General features: G+C 52.7%; 1 protein-coding gene across 11 annotated transcripts in view; it reads right to left on the bottom strand.

Annotated features, from left to right (window-relative positions):
* Positions 1 to 19,229, bottom strand: part of PRKN (parkin RBR E3 ubiquitin protein ligase) — a 529,515-nt gene that overhangs the window by 297,071 nt on the left and 213,215 nt on the right. The gene's annotated exons all lie outside the window — the stretch shown is intronic.

Genomic DNA, 19,229 nt, shown 5'->3' with positions numbered 1-19,229 from the left:
ACACACAGACGCTAGTCTAGCGTTCACATGCTGGTGAGGGTGAAGTCACCTGGAGTTCCAGGACAGGTGCGAGCCTAAACTCTGCTTCTGTGGATGTCGGCTTGCAGTCATGGGACATGAGGAGGGGACGTGGGACAGGCGTGTGAGGGGTAAGGTGGCACCGGTCCCCTGCCAGGGGCACCGCGCTCACATGTGTGCTTGACAGGGAAATGGGGGGTGGGGGGGGGGTGAATGAAGCACAACCACAAAAAACAAAGTACTGTTCAAAGGGACATAAACTGTAGTGGACAAAGAGGCGCCCCGCATGCATGATGCATGACCCACTCAGGACAGTGAGAGGCGATGCTGCTTAAAACTGGTGACTTCAGAAACTTCATTCATTCATTCATTCATTCATTTATGTTGTTGATTTTTAGACAGAGAGGGAGAGACAGAAACATTAATGATTCACTGATGTTTCTCTCTCTCTCCCTCTCTCCCTTCCTCTCTGAAATCAGTTAAAAAAAAAAATAGTGTTAAGAGAACTTAGGAACGTGCCAGTCTTGGACGCGGAAAGACAAGGTGGATGCCGGCTGAGGAGTTACGGAGCGCAGGGAGGAAGGCTGGCGGTGAGGGAGTGCCCACCCCGGACAGGGAACCCCTACCTGCTGCCCGCGGGGCAGGGCCTGGCCCAGGAGCCAGCTCCGGGGTCTGGATTCACAGCAGGAAGTCTGCTCTGGCCCCAGGAGCTCAGGTGGGGACCTGCCTCTTCCTTGGATCCTTTCCCGCCCAGGCTCAAGGCCTCGGGCACAAACCCATGGGCACTGTCCCCTCCAGGCTGTCTGCTCCCTGGGGCGGTGGGTACAGGCCTAAAACGACCCACCAATGGCCTGCTTATTTACCCTCCTGCTGAGGGTGGGAGAAGCTGCCTAGATTAGGTTAATCAACTTGATGAAAGAATTGATCATCTCATCAGGCAAATCGTGAGGTAATGGTGGACCCTTCAAAGTTTCAAGAGCTCTTCCTGGTGAAGATATTGGAATCCTGAGAGGGGCTCTGCAGGAAAGTGTGGACAAAGGGGCCACATGCTGACCTGACAGCTCAGGGGAGGCCTGTGTGGCGGTCTTGCAAACTCAGAGACCTAAAGGAACCACAAAGGGTGGTCTGAAATGAAACTTTAACTAAAAGCCATTACGGTGGGCAGATACATCCTAGGCCAGTGGTCGGCAAACTGCGGCTCATGAGCCACATGTGGCTCATGAGCCGCAGTTTGCCGCTCTGTTGACATTACCCTTACCCAGAAGTTTTGACTTCAGGTTAAAGACATTAGTACATTATTAAAATGTTTTTTAAGTGTTTTTCCCTAAGGCAGTGGTCGGCCAACTCATTAGTCAACAGAGCGGCAAACCATGGACTTGAGAGATGCAAGTGGCTCGAGAGCCGCAGTTTGCCGACCACTGTCCTAGGCCGGTATCTTCACTGACAAGGTCAACCTTTACCTTAACTGAGCTGATCTGTCTTTTTGCATCTGTGATAACACACCCTTGAAATGTCTGGGTAACTTGTAACTTCCCTTTTCTGGACCCCTTGGGACACAACCTAACGTGCACGCCCCAGGACAGATTCCACAAATTCCTTCATTGTTATCATGTTAATTGTTCCTGCCCTGCACACACCTAAGTATGTGTCCATCATTTTACTTTTTATCCAATCCCAGGGGTTCCCTGCTTTGCTTTATCCCACCTCCTTAATCTATCACCAATGGATTTCAGGTGACCCACCAAGTCCCTCCTTTGATGGCAATGTGTAAATACAGATGTAACCCGCCATTCTCCGGAGCATTATCTCAATTCGTTGAGGTTCTGCTCAGACAGGCATATGTCCGCAGTTTGGCTCAAATAAACTCACAACGATTCTTTACAGGTTTCAGTGGTTTTTTACCTTAGCAAAAGGGGCCTCCACCGCAGCTGTTAACATGGGGGCGGGGAGCCTGGGGGGCGTGGAGTCTGGGGGGCGGGCAGCCTGGGGGGCGGGAGCAGCCCAGAGCCCCAGGGGCCTAGCAGCAGCAATCCTTTGCAGGGCGGGACCTGGCTCCCCGGCTGACCTTCCTCCCTGGCAAACCGCTGGTCTGGAGGTTTGGACCCTGACCTTCCCTCCCGGGAGATAACATCCAGGCCTCAGTGGTATTTCAGCTCCAGGCCCAGAGAAGAGCCAAACCAGCCCAGTAACCCCACTGCTGAGTAACCCCACCGCTGACTGCTGACGTCAGGACCAGCTATAGGAGCTCATGACCCCCTGCCTCGGTGCCGCCAATCAGTGGGGACCCCAACCCTGAGAGGGCCCCCCTGGGAAGCTGCTGCATATGCTACAGATATCTTCCCCGGGGCCCTCCTAACTCTCCCCCTTAGACCCTTAGGATGGAGGACCCAGTGGCTCCCCGCCCCTGCCCAGGCACATCGCCATTGGCTCCCGCCTCCCAAGCCCCAGGGCCTCCCTCCACTGCACACGCCTTCCTCTGGCCTTTCCCAGTGACAGCCTCCCAGTGTGGGCCTGGCTCTGACTCCTTTCCCAGCCGGGGCCCAGGTTTGCGCGGGCCCCAGGGGTCAGACACCCAGTGCCGCCACCCACAACAAACCAGCGCAAGGCCCACCCTCCCACACCCAGGTGGGTGGCCCACCCAGGACGTCCCCAGGGTGCCGCCCTCCCAGGCCCTCTCCTCCACCTCCAGGTGGCCCCGATGCTGGGAGGGAGCCCAGGCCCAGAGGCTGGAGAATGAGGCCTCCAGTCAGGCTGAATGGGGGGCGGGGGGCGGGGTGGGGCACTAAGGGGACTTACGGAGAGGCGCGTCTTGGGCTGCGGACTTGCAGGAGCCCCAGGCAGAAGCAGGAGTTAGAGGTTCTGTTCTCCAGACAGGGAACCGCCTGGGCCGGGACAGCCCCTGGGGCGGAGGGAGGGGCGGAGGGAGGGGCGGAGGGAGGGACGGGAGGGCCGCAGTCCCAGGGACAGGGCAGGTGTGCCTGCTGGAGCCCCATCCAGCCGGCTCAGCTCAGCCGCTGCCCCTCAGGGGTGTCTCCCTCCGCCCTCCCCTGACGTGTGGGCCAGCGGCTCTCCTGGCCTCCTGGCCTGGGCACTGGTTAGTAGGTCCTTCGCAGGGCCCTCAGCCCCCACCTGACGCCCCACTCTGTCACAGCACACCCCCCCCCACTCCCATGGCCCACCTGTTCCTGACGTGGCCTCCTCCCTGCTGCCCGCGCAGCCAGGTGCCCCAGTGACCCATTCTGATGGGCGCCCCTCCGTCTTCAGTTCTTCCCTCCCCACCGCCCCTCCCACCGCCCCGCGTGCCAGAGCCTTGGAGTCGCCCACCTCCCCATCGCTCCTGACCGCCCACGAGCACAGAGCACAGAACATGTGGAGCTGAAGAACCTTCGCAAATGCCCCGCATCACCTGCTGCGCGTCCGGCCGCACAGCGTCCTCACGTGTTTCCGCCTCCGCCCTTCCCGACCAGCGGCTCCGGCTCCTTCCTCTCCCTCCTGTGCGTGCGGCCCACAGGGCTCTCCACAGGGGGCGTCCCTCTGCCCTCCTCCCTCTGGTGGGCAGCAGATGTGACTGACCCGGGCCTAAGGTGTACTGGCACCACTGCCCGCCACCCCAAGGCATCCGGCGCGGCCCATCAACCAGGAGGTCCTGGTCAGGGCAGGGGGCATGCAGGATGATGTTCCTCTCTCATCATTGATGTTTCTCTCTCCCTCTCCCTCTAAAAATCCCTGCCTCTCTCTGCCCTAGCCAGTTTGGCTCAGTGGATAGAGCGTCAGCCTGCGGACTGAAGGGTCCCAGGTTCCATTCTGGTCAAGGGCACATGCCCGGATTGAGGGCTCAATCCCCAGTGGGGGGCATGCAGGAGGCAGCCTGTCAATGATTCTCATCATTGATGTTTCTATCTCTCTCTCCCTCTCCCTTCCTCTCTGAAATCAATAAAGAAATATAAAAATAATAAAATAAAAATCCCTGCCTCTCTCTCAATCAATTAAAAAACCATTTTAAAAAAGACCTGTGTGGCAGTCTCGGAAATGTCTGTCTCCTGTTAAATTAGTAGGTACCCCAGTGGGTGTGGCCCCGCCTCCAGCCTGGCCCCAGCCCCGCACACGGGACAGCCCTGCGCCCAGAGGCGGTGGCCGCGTGCAGCTGTGCCCACAGCTGGCGGCGGGGCCACACCCACTGGGAGCCGCCTGTGGACGGTGCAGGCTCTGAGACGCTGCGGCTGTTGGCTCAGCGGTGACAGCGGACAGCACTCTGGTTCCCACTCCACCCGGACTCACAGACATGCCGTCATGGTTTCTCATCTCGTCAGCGTTCAGCAGCGCTGTAACCGGACGGCCTTCAGCCCAAGTCACCCCAACAGCCAGCTCAGGCTCTCAGTCCACGCCAGGGGGCGCCCACGTGGGCCGGGCAACAGCCTCTGGAGACACAGCTGGGAAAGCGCATCCTCACAGCTGGGTTCTCTTCGAGGGGGCTCGGGAGTTCTGTCAGATAAGGTTCCTCTCTGCTCAGGGCTGAGGGCGCCTGAGAGTCTCCGATAAAAGGGGAGCCTCTCTCGTGGGGTCCCGCCCCTCCGCCTGCCGGGCCTCCGCCCAGTCAGAGCCCGGGCTTCTGATGCTCCCACTCCACCGAGGAAGTCCTGAGAGCAGCCGCGGGGTCACACTCTCTTCAGTCTCCACGCGCCTCACAGCGCCGTGAGCCTCGGAGAGGTAGAGTATGTCATAGACGTACGAGTTGGCAAGGTGAGTGACTGAGGGGAAATGAGAATAAGTGAATGGACAAATAGAGATAGTCCTAGGCTCAATACCTAACGTGCTCCATGGGGAGCCAGAGGGCTGTGGAAGAGAGAATGTGGAATTGAAAGCCAAAGAAATGTAATTTACTAGCTGTACGGTCTTGGGCAAATTACTTTTTTTCTCTAAGCTTCATTTTCTACATGTCACCTTCTATCTATATAAAAGCCTAAGCGACCAGCCAACCTTTCGACCGTCCGACCAGTGGCTATGATACACACTGACCACCAGGGTGCAGATGCTCAACGCAGGAGCTGCCGAGCTGTGGTGACTTGGCAGCTATGGTTCTGGGGTGATGCACCCAGAACCAGAGAGGAGGGAGCCCAATTCTGGGGTTCGTCACCTGAGAACTGCCCTCTTGCAATCTGGGACCCCTTGGGAGATGTCGGAGAGCCGGTTTTGGCCCGATCCCCGCAGGCCAGGCCGAGGGACCCCACCAGTGCACGAATCCATGCGCCGGGCCTCTAGTAGGTAATAGAGACCAGCTTTGCAGATGGAAGGCAGCATACAGAGTGCAGGACCCGTGGCGCCGGGAAGACTCAGTGTCGCCCTCACTTAGGGGATCTCAAAACCCCGAGGACCCGTCCCTCTGTCGTCCATCAACGCAGCCGCCGGGTCCTACTGGCTGCTCCCTTCACACCGTCTCCTTTGGAAAACGAGCAAAGAAGGTGGGATACGCAGACGCTCTAGAGTGACAACTATTCTGGAAACTTCCCGGCTTCCTGTGAACTAAGATATGACATAAGAACTAGCAAATCCTTGGGGCTGCTAACAGGCACAGATGGAAGATACCCAAAACCCGGGACTGGCCATCAAATCCCGATGTTCCTGATGCTCGGAGAAGAGCTGCAGGGGAACGGGGCCCCGAGCAGGCCACAGGCTGGCCGTCTAACCACTGAGCTCACCGGCCAGGGCTGGGGACCTGTTCCCACACACGCTCCCCAGGGCGGCCAGACGACCGATGACCTGGGAAGGGCGGGCCCACCGCGGCAGCTGAGTCCGAGCGGAGGGAGCATTGCGGGGGGGGGGGGGGGGGGGGTTGGTAATTCACCCACAGGGACACGTAACCGGGCTCTGTGGCCCGTGTTTTCCGTCTCTGAGCCCATTGCCCTTTCAGACACCCACACGGCTCTCCCCCGATTCATGACCCAGGAGACAGCTAACGGAGCCTTTCGGTTCATAAGCATCCGGATCAGCCCAGGGTCACCAGGTCAGCCCCTGCCCAGTTCTGTGCTATCTCCAGTGTCCTCAATGGGGGTCATTCATTTTATTTTTTATTTTTATTTTTTTTAAATATATTTTATTGATTTTTTACAGAGAGGAAGGAAGAGGGATAGAGAGTTAGAAACATCAATGAGAGAGAACCAATGATCAGCTGCCTCCTGCACATTCCCTACTGGGGATGTGCCCGCAACCAAGGTACATGCCCTTGACCGGAATGACCGGTCAGGGCGGGGTCTTTCATTTTAGTTCCAAGTCGTCAACCCCACTCTCATCAGACAAAATGCGCCCCCCTCCGCCCCCGGATTCCGATGGCCTGCGGTCGCACTCCCCATCATGCCCCAGCCTGTCTCCAGGCCTACAAGGCTCTGAGCTTCATCTGCAGTTTTAACAGCACACAGTGTTTTCCTTAGAAAAGCAACAATGATTCATCAGGAATTATCAGATGAAAGATTTCCCAATTTAATAGTCAATGATGTTATCAGATTTTAATTTTAAAAATGATTTCAACATTAAAGAGCTCTCGCTTAGATAAGTTTAAAGAAACACTTTTTAAAGCAACTGAAATTTTATTCCTTTTCTTTTTTTTTGCTACTAAAAATCCAGAATGCATATTACTTGCTTCTTCTGGAAATAACTTCCAACAAGCAGATGTTTTGTAAGCCCGCGGAGCTTTGGATAGGGTACTTTGTATGTCGAAGTGGCAATATTGGGGAGCCGTGTGAGGGTGTTTTTAAACGTAATGGCTAAGGAGTGCTGTGCGTGGTGACTGCCCACAATGCGATTGTGTGACAAGAGACAGCGGGCGGTGATGCTCCTGTGAGTGCGGGAGCCAGCAAGGAACTTCCCACCCTGTCCTCCCGAGCGCCGTTCCCCGCCCGCTGCAAGGAGCACCACGTGCCAGTTTATAGTGATTGGACGAGAAGGAAACTGTTCCTTCCTCTGATCTTCCGTTTAAAAAAGGACTTTTAAAAGATGATGCTTGGCGATGTATGCTCTAACTTCATTGCACATCTCTTATGCCTGGTTCCGTTATAACAGAGATACTGAGCGACACGGAGAGTGCAAGACCCTTCCCTGGTGGCCAAGTGCAAGCAATAGGAGGGCCGTGGAAGCTCCTTCAGCTGCTCACTGAGGAGCCCGCGGTCTGAGCCCTGTCACCTCCTTTCAGATGGTAAGTGGGTGCTGCTTTAGGCCACGCGTGTGCTGCTTTAGGCCACCTGTGCTGCTCAGGCCACCACGTTTGTGGTCCCTGTTACAACAGCCCCAGGGGACCGTCGCGAGGGAAGGCATCTGAGCGGAGGCGGCAGGAGAGCAGACCAGGCTGCGGGACTGTGGAGCTGGGGAGACAGGCCTTCCTCCATGGCTGCGGGGAGCAGGAGGCCTCGAGGCCCAGGCCAAGGCAGACACCGTCGGAGGGCTGCCAGTGCCTAAGCCAGTGACCCTCACGGACTTTTCTCTGCATTTCTTTAGGAGACTTACAGCTCCGTGAGGGGCGGGGTGAGAGAAGTGCGGACGCAGCCCTTACAAATCTGCGCATCTCTGTCCCTTTGGTCAGGGACGCGCTCCTGGTCTGTCCAGGGCCAGTCACACCTGCCGTCCAGGGGAGTGCTAACCCCTCCCTCAGCTACCGAGATCTCCCGTCTGGGCACTTACTCAGGGCGTGGAGGAGGTGTGCAGTCAGTACATTGTGAAGGACCTAATAAAACGGTAAGAGCGATATCGGCCACTTTTTGAATTGCCTCCCTGCCAGGCACCCTTCCCCGTATTTCCTCCTTTTATTCTGCACAGCCCCAGTGAGGTGGGTCTTATTAACACCTCCTTTACAGAGGAGACGATGGAAGCACAAAGAAATTAAGTCATTGCCCAAAGTCACAGACAGCAGCCAAGTGGCTGAGCCCGGATGGTGACTGGTGTCTACAAAACCAGCTGCTCACAAGTGAGTCCCCATAACAAACAGCCACACCCTGGTCTCACCTAGGCTCCGCCCCTGCCCTGCGCAGTGTGCCAGCCGTCCCCTCGGGCTCAGGAAGGGCTTCGGAGCAGGTGGCAGGCTCTTCCCAGCTCAGAGTCTGCACAGCATCACCTGAGGGGCCGAGAACAGACTGCGCACACCATCCCGGGTGCGGGACCAGGACTGCGGTCTCCCCAGTGACACTGAAGGTGCAGCAGCCTGAGAAGGCCAGCAGGGCAGAGCTGGCCCGGCACTTGACCTCTGGCCTCTCAGTCCGACCCCGCCTCGCCCACACGGAGCCCTGGGTAGGAATTCTGTGCATTTATATGCATTTTATAATTTGTTTTAAAGTATATTTTTCTTGATCTCAGTGAGGAAGGGAGATGGAGAGAGAGATAGAAATATCAGTGATGAGAGAGAATCATTGATCAGCTGCCTCCTGCATGCCCCCTACTGGGGATCGAGCCCCCAAACCGGGCATGTGCCCTGACCTGGAATTGAACCCTGACCTCCTGGTTCATAGGTCAACATTCAACCACTGAGCCACACCGGCCTGGCAGGCTATGTGTATTTCAAAGTGGAGAAGATTATTAAACTTACTGAGACCTCTGAAAACCGGGTTTCTCACATGGCAAAGGCACTGAGCGAGAGAGACCTTCATGGTGTTAGATATGAAACTGAGCTGACACAACGTACTTATGAATTAAGCAAAACAACCCTTTTCATTAGGGAAAACTCCATACACATCCAAAGTAACAAATTCATAAGGAATCCTACTCATATTATTCCCCACCCTTCTCAACAATCAATGTGGGCCCAAATTGTTTTATCTGTATTCCCACCCAGTCCTACCTCCCCTGTGATTTTGAAGTAAGTCTCAAATGATGTATTACTTATTGAACGAAAGTTTTCAGCATGCACCTCTAAGGCAGGGACCTGTCTTTAAAGCATAACCAGAATGTCACTAACAACGTCTGAAAAGTAATTCCTAGCGAGTCTTCAGTGTCGCCAAATGTCTATGTGTTCACGCTCCGATGACCTCAGATCTGTGATTATTTGAATCAGGATCCAAATAGGGTCAATGTTTTGTGATGAGATAATGTCTCATTTACTTCAATATTTTATCAAGATGAAGTCACATGCCATAAGGTTCACCCCTCTAAGTGTACAGCAGGGTCTGAGGTGCTCCCCAGCGCGGTGCGACCGTCACCGCTAATTCCTTGTCTCCTGCGTCACTTTGACTGACAAGCTCCCTCCCCATCCCTCTGGTGTCGCGCATTTTGTGACGTTAGCAACCTTTGACAGCCCCCCCCCCACACACATCACCACCACCACGACCACAAGATCCATTAGTTAACAGTGCAACATGCTGAATTTTCCATTTTTTCATGTCTTCTCCAACTATTAGATGGAATATTTCTATCAATAAAAATGTCTTTCAACTACTATTTGCCTACTCAGTGGCCAATTTTGTACAGCAAGGCAGAATAAATCCGTTGTTCTTTCTTGGTGTTCAAATCTTCAAAACGACTTGTGTCTAGCAATGAAAACCAGTGCACTTTAAAAGCCACCATTGAGAATCATGGATGTAAACATACTGACGGGCTCAGTCCATCCCAGTGATTATCTTCATTGATGCTCACCCCTAGCCAGTGGCCCTTCTGAGCATGAGCTCCTGGGGTCTCCTTGCTGGAGTTCCCTTGCTGTCTGGTATCGCAAGGGTTCAGATCTCACGTGAACACCTTCTTGTCCCCTAGACCTAGAATCAGCCATTTCTCCCAAGCAAAGTCGTGTTTAAAGACCACGCCTGGAGGTGGAGCAACCCTTTCCCGGGCCAGAGATAGGGTGCTCCTGGTTTTCTCTGCAGATAAAATACACCGAGTCACTCTGACACTTCCCATTCCAAGGAGCAGTAGAGGTTTCTACGTAACCTCCTCTATCCTTTCATCGTGATCTTGTCTCTTGCTGAGCATCTCGGAAATGGTAAGAATCAGGAGAATGTCACATAATTACTCTCTGGTTTTGCTCTATATTAGAAACAGGACTGTCTCAGGGTAACATTATCTGATTGATTACTAAAATGGTTTTGTTAGGGGCAAAATTAGAACACTGGGGACTAGCTATGGGAAATGCTAATGATGCTCTGTTAACCGAGATTGCCTTGTTCTGGTTTAGAGAAAGCACATTCTAACCTGGCTGGGAGTTGTTTCCCTCCCCCGGCCCCCAACCCCCCTTTCCCAGGGACCTGGGAGTCAACCTTGGAATGCGGTCCACTCTCATTCAAGAACTGCCTATTATCTATTATCGTGGAAAGATTAACACCTTGTTGCCCAAACAATGGAGTCCCATACCAGCAGCATTGCCTGCTTCCCCAGGCAATCTTGGTCCTTCTACTCAATATAAGTAGCTGACTCATAGTGGGGCAGGAGGGAGTAGAGCAGATTCTCTGGGTGACCTGCTGCTCTCCCATGCTGCCCGAGGATTGGAATAAACGCTCATATGATTCACCCCGTCTCTGCTGAATTGGCTCGAGTGGTGACAGGCAGCCACGACCCATGGTGGTCCATCTTACTAGTTTTTGTCCTGGTTCTTGTGAACGAAAGAAGCCACCTGCTAACCTGACAAGCTCAGGGGAGGCCTGTGTGGCAGTCTTGAAAACTCAGAGACCTAAAATAACCACAAAAGATGGTCTGAAAATTAAATATTTAACTACAAACAGGTTATAGTGGGCAGTCATTCCTAGGCTGATATTTTCCCTGACAAAGATCAACTTAGATCTTCTTTCCTGAGCCCATTTGCCTTTTTGCCTCTAAGATAACATATCTGTGAGATGTCTGGGTAACTTGTAACTTCCTCTTTTGCTGGAGCCCCTGGGGCACAACCAAATGTGGTGGGCGCCAGGACAGATACTTCAAATTCCTTCATTATCATATTAATTGTTCCTGTACCCACCTAAGTATGTGTCCATCATTTTACTTTTTATCCAATCTCAGGGGTTTCCCACCGTTTGACTTTATCCCACTTCCTTAATCCTTCACCAATGAATTTCATGTAGCCCACCTATGTCCCTCCTTTGGATGGCAATGTATAAATACAGATGTAACCCGCCATTCTTTGGAGCATTATCTCAATTCATTGAGGTTCTGCTTCCCAGCATATGTCGACAGTTTGGCTCAAATAAACTCACTAAAATTCTTTACAGGTTTCAATGGTTTTTTTTCGTTAACATTCTCTTGGCCTTGGACGAAGTCTCACTAAGAATGTGCAGTCTGTCTGCTGTGTTTGCAAACCCCATTTGAACAGGGTGGCTGTGACTGCAGCCGCATTGACATTTGTTTGTTTCATTTTGTGTTCGATTCTTAGGGATTGCTTTTTAAATATTAATTGTGTTTTATAATCATGCAAATTAGTTATCAATTCCTAAATTCAAGTTTTAAAGACTTGAAATTATCAAAGAAGTCTCTCTCTGTCCTTGTTTGGTCTGTTTATTCCGTACTCTGAGAGCTTGTCTTTTAGATTTCTGGTTTACCTGTCCGTTGTTACTGGTGAGGCTGGGAGTCCTCGGTCTTGTCTTCTGGAGGGAAAGATTTCAATCAGGAGACGAAGTGTAGAAAGAAAGCAAGAATGCATTGACCGCAGCAAAAATATACGTAGGACAGTGAGACAAGGAAGGGCCTAGGATAGAAGCCACAGGAGAGCCGGGGCGGGACTGCTCTGGCCACTGGGAGTCAGAGAGAAGGGCCTGGAGACAGGGTCAGGGGTGAGCCCGGGACGAGCTGCCGCTGCCCAGTGCTCCCCTGGTTGCAAGTCTCATGGGATCCCTTAGAGGTTAGGGGACATGTCCCAGTGGGGGAAGGAGAGAGAGAGCATGTTGGGACCTTCATTTTCAGGGACTTTAAAGGCTGGGCATTAAGGGGAGGTCTTGGGGGCAGCTTTATGCTCAAAATGAGATTTATTCTCCTAATCCATCCCCAGGCATGGTGCACAACGGGCCCTGACTGGACTTCTGCTGTCCGTCTCCCTGAGGGGGTGAGTTAAGCTACGTACCCTCTGGTTGGGGAGGAGAGCAAGCCATTTACTCCCCAGTGTCCTTGGTTTAGGGAGGATGGGGTTTACTAGCTGGATGCAAACTGCTGTTCCCCTGCCTGCCTCAGTTCCCTATTCCGCTTGTCCTGAGATTTTCCTAGTTTCTTACTATTCTGTAACACCACCATATAGCTTTTATTAAAGATATACCTGACATATAATATTAGTTTCAGGTGTACAACATAAAGATTATACATATGATCTTTACAATAAGTCCATCACCACACATAGTTTTAATTTTTTTCTTGTAACACCTCCCTTAAAAATGGACTGTTCAGAAATTCTCACAAGTGGTCAGAGACATAGTATAGAGATGGTCGCTGCACCAATAGTAAAAAAGAAAGAAGGAGACAATCGAAATATTCACTCAAGCTGGGCTGGTTGGCCTTCAGACGATCATTCAGCATCTGTTATAATTCCAGAAGTGCTCATCCATCTTTAAGTAAAAGTAGCAAGTTGCAAAAGAGGATATATTATTAGCCCATTTAGCTACACATCCTACCTAATGAAAGAGTAATATGCAAATTAACATCACTCCGCTATACCCACAAGTCACGCCCACCAGCCACGCCTACCAGCCAATCAGAGCGAGTATGCAAAAAAACCCAACCAAAATGGCTACAGCCACAGAGAGCAGGAGGGAGGCTTGGATCCCAGGCAATGGAGGAATCCAAGCTTTCCTCCTGCCCTTGCCGGCCTAGGTCTCTACTCAAGGCTACAAAGTTTCAATTATAGAAGGTAAACAAATCCAAACAGAAATGGAGGCAGCCACAGAGCAAGCAGGAGGCTTGGCTCCACTCCAGAATACAAAGTTTCAATTGTAGAAGGTAAATAAATTCCAGATACCAGGGCCTCCACTTGGGTTGCCGGGGGCGGGGGGGGGGCATGGCTGGCCTACAAACCACCACAGGCCCCTTGCCCAGGCCGCCCCACGCCCCAAGGGAACCCCCACCCTGATCCGGGACATCCTTCAGGGCAAACCAGCCGGCCCCCACCCATGCACCAGGCCTCTATTTCTATTTAATAAAAGAGTAATATGCAGATTGACCATCACTCCAACACACAATATAGCTGCCCCCATGTGGTCAAAGATCCTGCCCCCATGTGGACACAAGATCGCCACCACAACATGGCCAGCAGGGGAGGGCAGTTGGGAGGCACCAGGCCTGCAGGGGAGGGCAGTTAGGGGTGACCAGGCCGGCAGAGGAGGGAAGTTGGGGGCAAAGAGGCTGGCAGAAGAGCAGTTAGACATCAATCAGGCTGTCATGGGAGTGGTTAGGGGGTGATCAGGCTGGCAGGCAGAAGCGGTTAGGGGCAATCAGGAAGGCAGGCAGGCGAGCAGTTGGGAGCCAGCAGTCCTGGATTGTGAGAGGGATGTCCGACTGCCCTCGAGGGGTCCCAGATTGGAGAGGGTGCAGGCTGGGCTGAGGGACACCCCCCCCCCCCGCGCCCCTGTGCACGAATTTCGTGCACCGGGCCTCTAGTTGTATATAAGTTTGTCTACGCAGTACAATTTTGCGCTTCTTCCCATTGGTTAATGGTTAATCTACACAGGCCTGCGATCTGCCTCGGGAGCCCTCTTTTCATTCCTAACATCAGGCATTTTTTAACCATGTTTGGATTATGCATAAATGAGACCGGTTAGAGGTGACATAGCTCTGACATGAATGTGTATCTTCAAACCCAGTAGGCCCCTGACTTCCACTAGGTGTGCTTACATTGTAACACTTAAACAGAAATCAAACAGCAATCCTACTTGGTTTCGTATGTCATTGACCAGTGTGACACATATCCAGCAGAAGGAGTGCTGTTTCTAGAAAACAAAGTTATTGAGGACACACACCAAACTGTGATGACCCTGAAGAATGGGGTTGGGTTGTAAGAGGGAGGAGTTTGGAGTTTTTTCTGTATGTGCTTCTGAAATGTAATACTGATAGGCATTTGTTTCTTTGCTCACTTGGAAAGCACATCTAGGAAAATATCTGCAAGTAAAATACCCACCTAATCCCTAGTCCTCTTTCCTTTTTAAACAGGAGAGATGCCAGGAGGAAGTGCGTGTTCACTATTCCCTCTCCGCCTCCTGCTGGCAGTGTGTCCTCAGTGCACCCCAGGGCTCCGGAGGGCGGATGCTCTCTAGGGACCACTGTGCACTGGCCACAGTGACCGATGACCCTGCGCGTTAAGCTAAAGTGAGTGAGTGCAAAGGGCCCGCTTCCTTTCAGCTGGAGGCTGGGAACTCACAGGAGGGCAGGCTGAGGGCAGGGGGGGCCATACTCATTCGCTGGCTGACTGTGGAATCCACGCCTTTCGTAGCTTTTTTTGATGGTCTGTTTAACTTCCCTGTTTTTGGTTATCTTCACAGCTGTCAGCCTTGACCTCCATGCTTCCTTTCTCAGGAATCGATCGCCCCCTGTGCACTCGTCAGGAGTTAGTCTTCCTCATCTTGTGAAAACTTCACTGACACGTTGAACCCGTTTTCACTCAATATGAGGCCCGTGGCCCTCATACATAAATGCTGACGCCAGCGAAGTTTATCATTTAGGATGATCATAACTGTAAGCAAAGACCTCACACTTCTAATCCATTTCTCCCAGAAACAAAACACCAGGTCCCCCTGAAAGTGAGAAGAGACTTCTAATAAGCTGACAGTGTGGTTTGAATGGTTGCTATGACAACACCCAGCTCCTTGAGCAAGACTAGGACAAGGCATCATTAGGAAATCCAGTTCTTTGTAGCAGTGAAAGTTTTTTCGTTTTTTTGTTTGTTTGTTTTTCAAATATCTAGCTAACTAACTGGCTTTGAAACTGATCAAGCGTTGTATCTACATTCTCTCAAACTTCACGACAGCTCTGTGAAATAAACACTCCCGATGAGACAACTGAAGTTCAAAGAGATGGATGTCTTGCCTGAAAATAAATGACCATTTGAAACCAGGTTTTTCTTGTACTACAACCACATTTGGCTATTATCCTTTCCTGAATAAATGGGGAATGAGAATTACAGTGGAGACATCTGCTGTTAACACACTCAAACCTCGCTTGACTCTGGCACCAAAGCTACTGTCAAGATGACATCGTGCCCTAGCCAATTTGGCTCAGTGGGTAGAGCATCAGCCTGCGGACTGAAGGGTCCCAGCTTCGATTCCGGTAAAGGGCACATGCCAGGTTGCGGGCTCAATCCCCAGTAGGGCCTGTGCAGGAGGCAGCCAATCAATGATTCTCTTTCATCATTGATGTTTCTCTCTCCCTCTCCCTTCTTCTCTGAAATCAATAAAAATATATTTTTTTAAAAAAAGATGACATTGTGCCCAGCCGGTGTGGTTCAGTGGTTGAGCATCAACCTATGAACCAGGAGGTCATAGTTTGATTCCCAGTCAGGGCACATGCTCGGGTTGTGGGCTCTATCCCCAGTGTTGGGCATGTAGGAGGCAGCTGATCAATGATTCTCTCTCACCATTGATGTCTCTATCTCTTTCTTCCTCTCCGAAGTCAATAAAAATACATTTTTTTAAAAAGATGACATCGCTCTAGTTGTCTTAGAAGGTTGTTTTATCCAATGGTGCAGGTGTCTGAAACTCTGAGAAATGATAACAGAACATATGTGAGACACAGCATGTTGTACGCAGGGACTGAAGCCTGGTGGACGAGCCGGGAGGTAGAGACGCCCGTAAATTTGAAGAGGGACGTCCCAGCTCTTACGGACAGAAGAGGCATCGTCTCCTCCATTACAAATCACACACTCAGCGGAGATACCTCTGAGAAAAAGGCGTTACTTTTGTTGACGGGTCCACTCCTGAGCATGATGATAAAGGTGGTGGTTTTCCTGGTAGGCCACCGTTTAGGTGGGAGATGGCTTAGTGAAGATTCTGAATGTGCGCATGAGGAAAGGCAGGGCCCTGAGCACAGAAGCAGCAGCCTTGCTTTGCTGTTTGTGTAATTTTCGCCCCAGGCCCTTGAAGCTCATTTCAGGGGCATTGTGGGAAATGCAATGGCTTTCACTCCCGAGGCCTGTGGATGGAGAGAGAAGGGTTTGCTGTCCTCAGGGCTATAGAGCCAGGACGTTGGGTGGGCCCACAGGGACGTTTTCCAAAGCCTCAGTTTGGCAGGGCTGCTGTGACCAGCACCTCAAGCCTGTGGTTTACACAGCATAAGTCCCTAGGGTCCCAATTCTGGAGGCAGAGCCTGAGGTCAAGGTGTGGGCAGAGCCTGAGGTCAAGGTGTGGGCGGGGCCTGAGATCCAGGCATGGGCGGGGCCGGCTTCTGATGCGCTGAGGCAGGATCTGCTGAGGGCTCTCTGCACTGGGCCATCCTGCCCTGTCTTGACATCAGGTTCTTTCTGTATCCGTCTGCCCCTGTGTCCATTTTCCACTTTTACAAGGACACGGGCCCTGGTGGATCAGGGCCCACCCTCCTGACCTCATTCTAAGGTGGTCACCTCTGTGAACTCACAAGGTCATTCACAAGGTCACATTCTGAGGTACCGGGATCATCACTTCAGCATATCTTTTTGGGACACAATTTAACCCATTGCACCCAGAACAAGGAAAGAGGAAAGCACCCCGAACCAGGCACTTCACCCGGAGGGCAGGGAAAGCAGAGCAGGAATCTGACTGTGACTGTGCACTTAGTAAACCCTTCCATTGACACAGGAGCTGCTGGGGAGGGAAGATGAATTTGTTCCTTTCTGGGAGGGCAGAAGGGCAGGCGAGGAAGTTGAAAAATAGGGAAGGTTTCATGTCAGATGGCTGAGTTGTGATACGTAAATATTTTTATCGGTGGCAGATGTCCCAACAAGATTCTGGCATTCAGAGGGAGAAGCTAAGACCCACCCTTTGTCCTCAAATCCAAACTAATGGGCTCTCACTTGCTCCCATCAGACACCCAGATCCACCCCCACAGACACCCAGATCCAACCTCATAGACACCCAGATCCACCCCCACAGACACCCAGATCCACCCCCACAGACACCCAGATCCACCCAACAGACACCCAGATCCACCCCACAGACACCCAGATCCAACCTCATAGACACCCAGATCCACCCCCACAGACACCCAGGTCCACCCCCACAGACACCCAGATCCACCCCACAGACACCCAGATCCACCCACAGACACCCAGATCCACCCCCACAGACACCCAGATCCACCCACAGACACCCAGGTCCACCCACAGACACCCAGGTCCACCCCCACAGACACCCAGATCCACCCACAGACACCCAGATCCACCCCCACAGACACCCAGATCCACCCAGATCCACCCCCACAGACACCCAGACCCACCCACACAGACACCGAGATCCACCCCACAGACACCCAGATCCACCCCCACAGACACCCAGATCCACCCACAGACACCCAGATCCAACCTCATAGACACCCAGATCCACCCCCACAGACACCCAGATCCACCCACAGACACCCAGATCCAACCTCATAGACACCCAGATCCACCCCCACAGACACCCAGATCCACCCACACAGAAACCCAGATCCACCCACACAGACACCCAGGTCCACCCACAGACACCCAAATCCACCCCCACAGACACCCAGATCCACCCCACAGACACCCAGATCCACCCCCACAGACACCCAGACCCACCCACAAAGACACCCAGATCCACCCCACAGACACCCAGATCCACCCCACAGACACCCAGATCCACCCACAGACACCCAGATCCACCCCCACAGACACCCAGATCCACCCACAGACACCCAGATCCACCCACAGACACCGAGATCCACCCACAAAGACACCCAGGTCCACCCCCACAGACACCCAGATCCACCCACAGACACCCAGATCCACCCACAGACACCCAGATCCACCCCCACAGACACCCAGATCCACCCACAGACACCCAGATCCACCCACAGACACCCAGGTCCACCCCCACAGACACCCAGATCCACCCCCACAGACACCCAGATCCACCCCCACAGACACCCAGATCCACCCACAGACACCCAAATCCACCCACAGACACCCAAATCCACCCACAGACAATCAGCAGCCAGATTCACCCCACAGAAAGCCAGCAAAACAGCCAAGTACTTGCTGAGATGGAAGCACCGAAAACAGGAATTGGAGATTCCAAGGGTGGAAAGAAATGAACTATCACCACAAATGATGTTGTAAAGTGAGCCAAGGAAGCCACCAGGACATCTGGACACTAAAATGGCGTTGAAGGCAATCCCCAGCCCATTTATCAGCAGCTTCTATCTGCGCGGGCAGGAAGGTCTGCGAAAGAGACTCACAGCAAATGACGTTTGTCCCCGACCTTACAAACCAGGTCTGCAGGCCGGGTGCGAACAGGACTTGTCAGGGAAGGGGTGCGGACAGGGCGCAGCAGGAACTGTGACGCTCTCCAACCTCACCATTCATTAAAAATATATATATATTTTTATTGATTTTAGAGAGGAAAGGAGAGAGATAGAAACATCAATGATCAGAGAGAATCATGGATCGGCTGCCTCCTGCACACCCCACACTGGGGATCAAGCCTGCAACCCGGGCCTGTGCCCTGACTGGGAATCGAACCATGACCTGCTGGTTCATAGGTTGACACTCAGCCACTGAGCCACACCTGCTGGACCAACCTTACCATTCTGATGCCCACCCCTGCCCACTATTCCCAGCCCATCCCTCTGACCGTGGGGCACAGGGTGCCAGGGAGTCACTAGGATGTGAGCAGGCCCCGCTCTTGCCTGTGCACTTGATCTCCTGCTTGAAAGGCAGGTGGGGGGCTGTGAGGCAGAGATAAAGGCGCCTTTGAGAGCAGAGGGTGCCGGGGGAGATGAAAGACCCGCTGGAGAGAGCCTTTCCTCTGCACCGGAAGGAGCCTGCCTTTCATGTCTCCCCGAGGCTCTGAGCGGAAGGCATCTCCATCCCCCAGGCACATCCTCCCGGAGAGAGGAGGAAACGGCCTGCCATTGGGATTGGAAAGAAATTTAAAAATCGAAGAGAAACAAGATGTTCGGATACTGAGCAAACCCGGTGAATCGTTTCATAGTAAGTGAGCGGCCCCTTTCAGACACGATGCACTGGATCGTCCTAGTATGTTTCCTTTTTTTGTTTGTTCCCATTTTTCAACCGACCCATCTCTCAGAGACATTCAGCTACCCGCTGTGCCTAGTTTATTGCACATCAG

The sequence above is a fragment of the Cnephaeus nilssonii genome, assembly GCF_951640355.1.
Source record: "Cnephaeus nilssonii genome assembly, chromosome: 9".
In the NCBI taxonomy this organism is placed as follows: Eukaryota; Metazoa; Chordata; class Mammalia; order Chiroptera; family Vespertilionidae; genus Cnephaeus; species Cnephaeus nilssonii.
The sequence above is the reverse complement of the archived record's forward strand: the minus strand, read 5'-3'. Positions and strand labels throughout refer to the sequence as shown.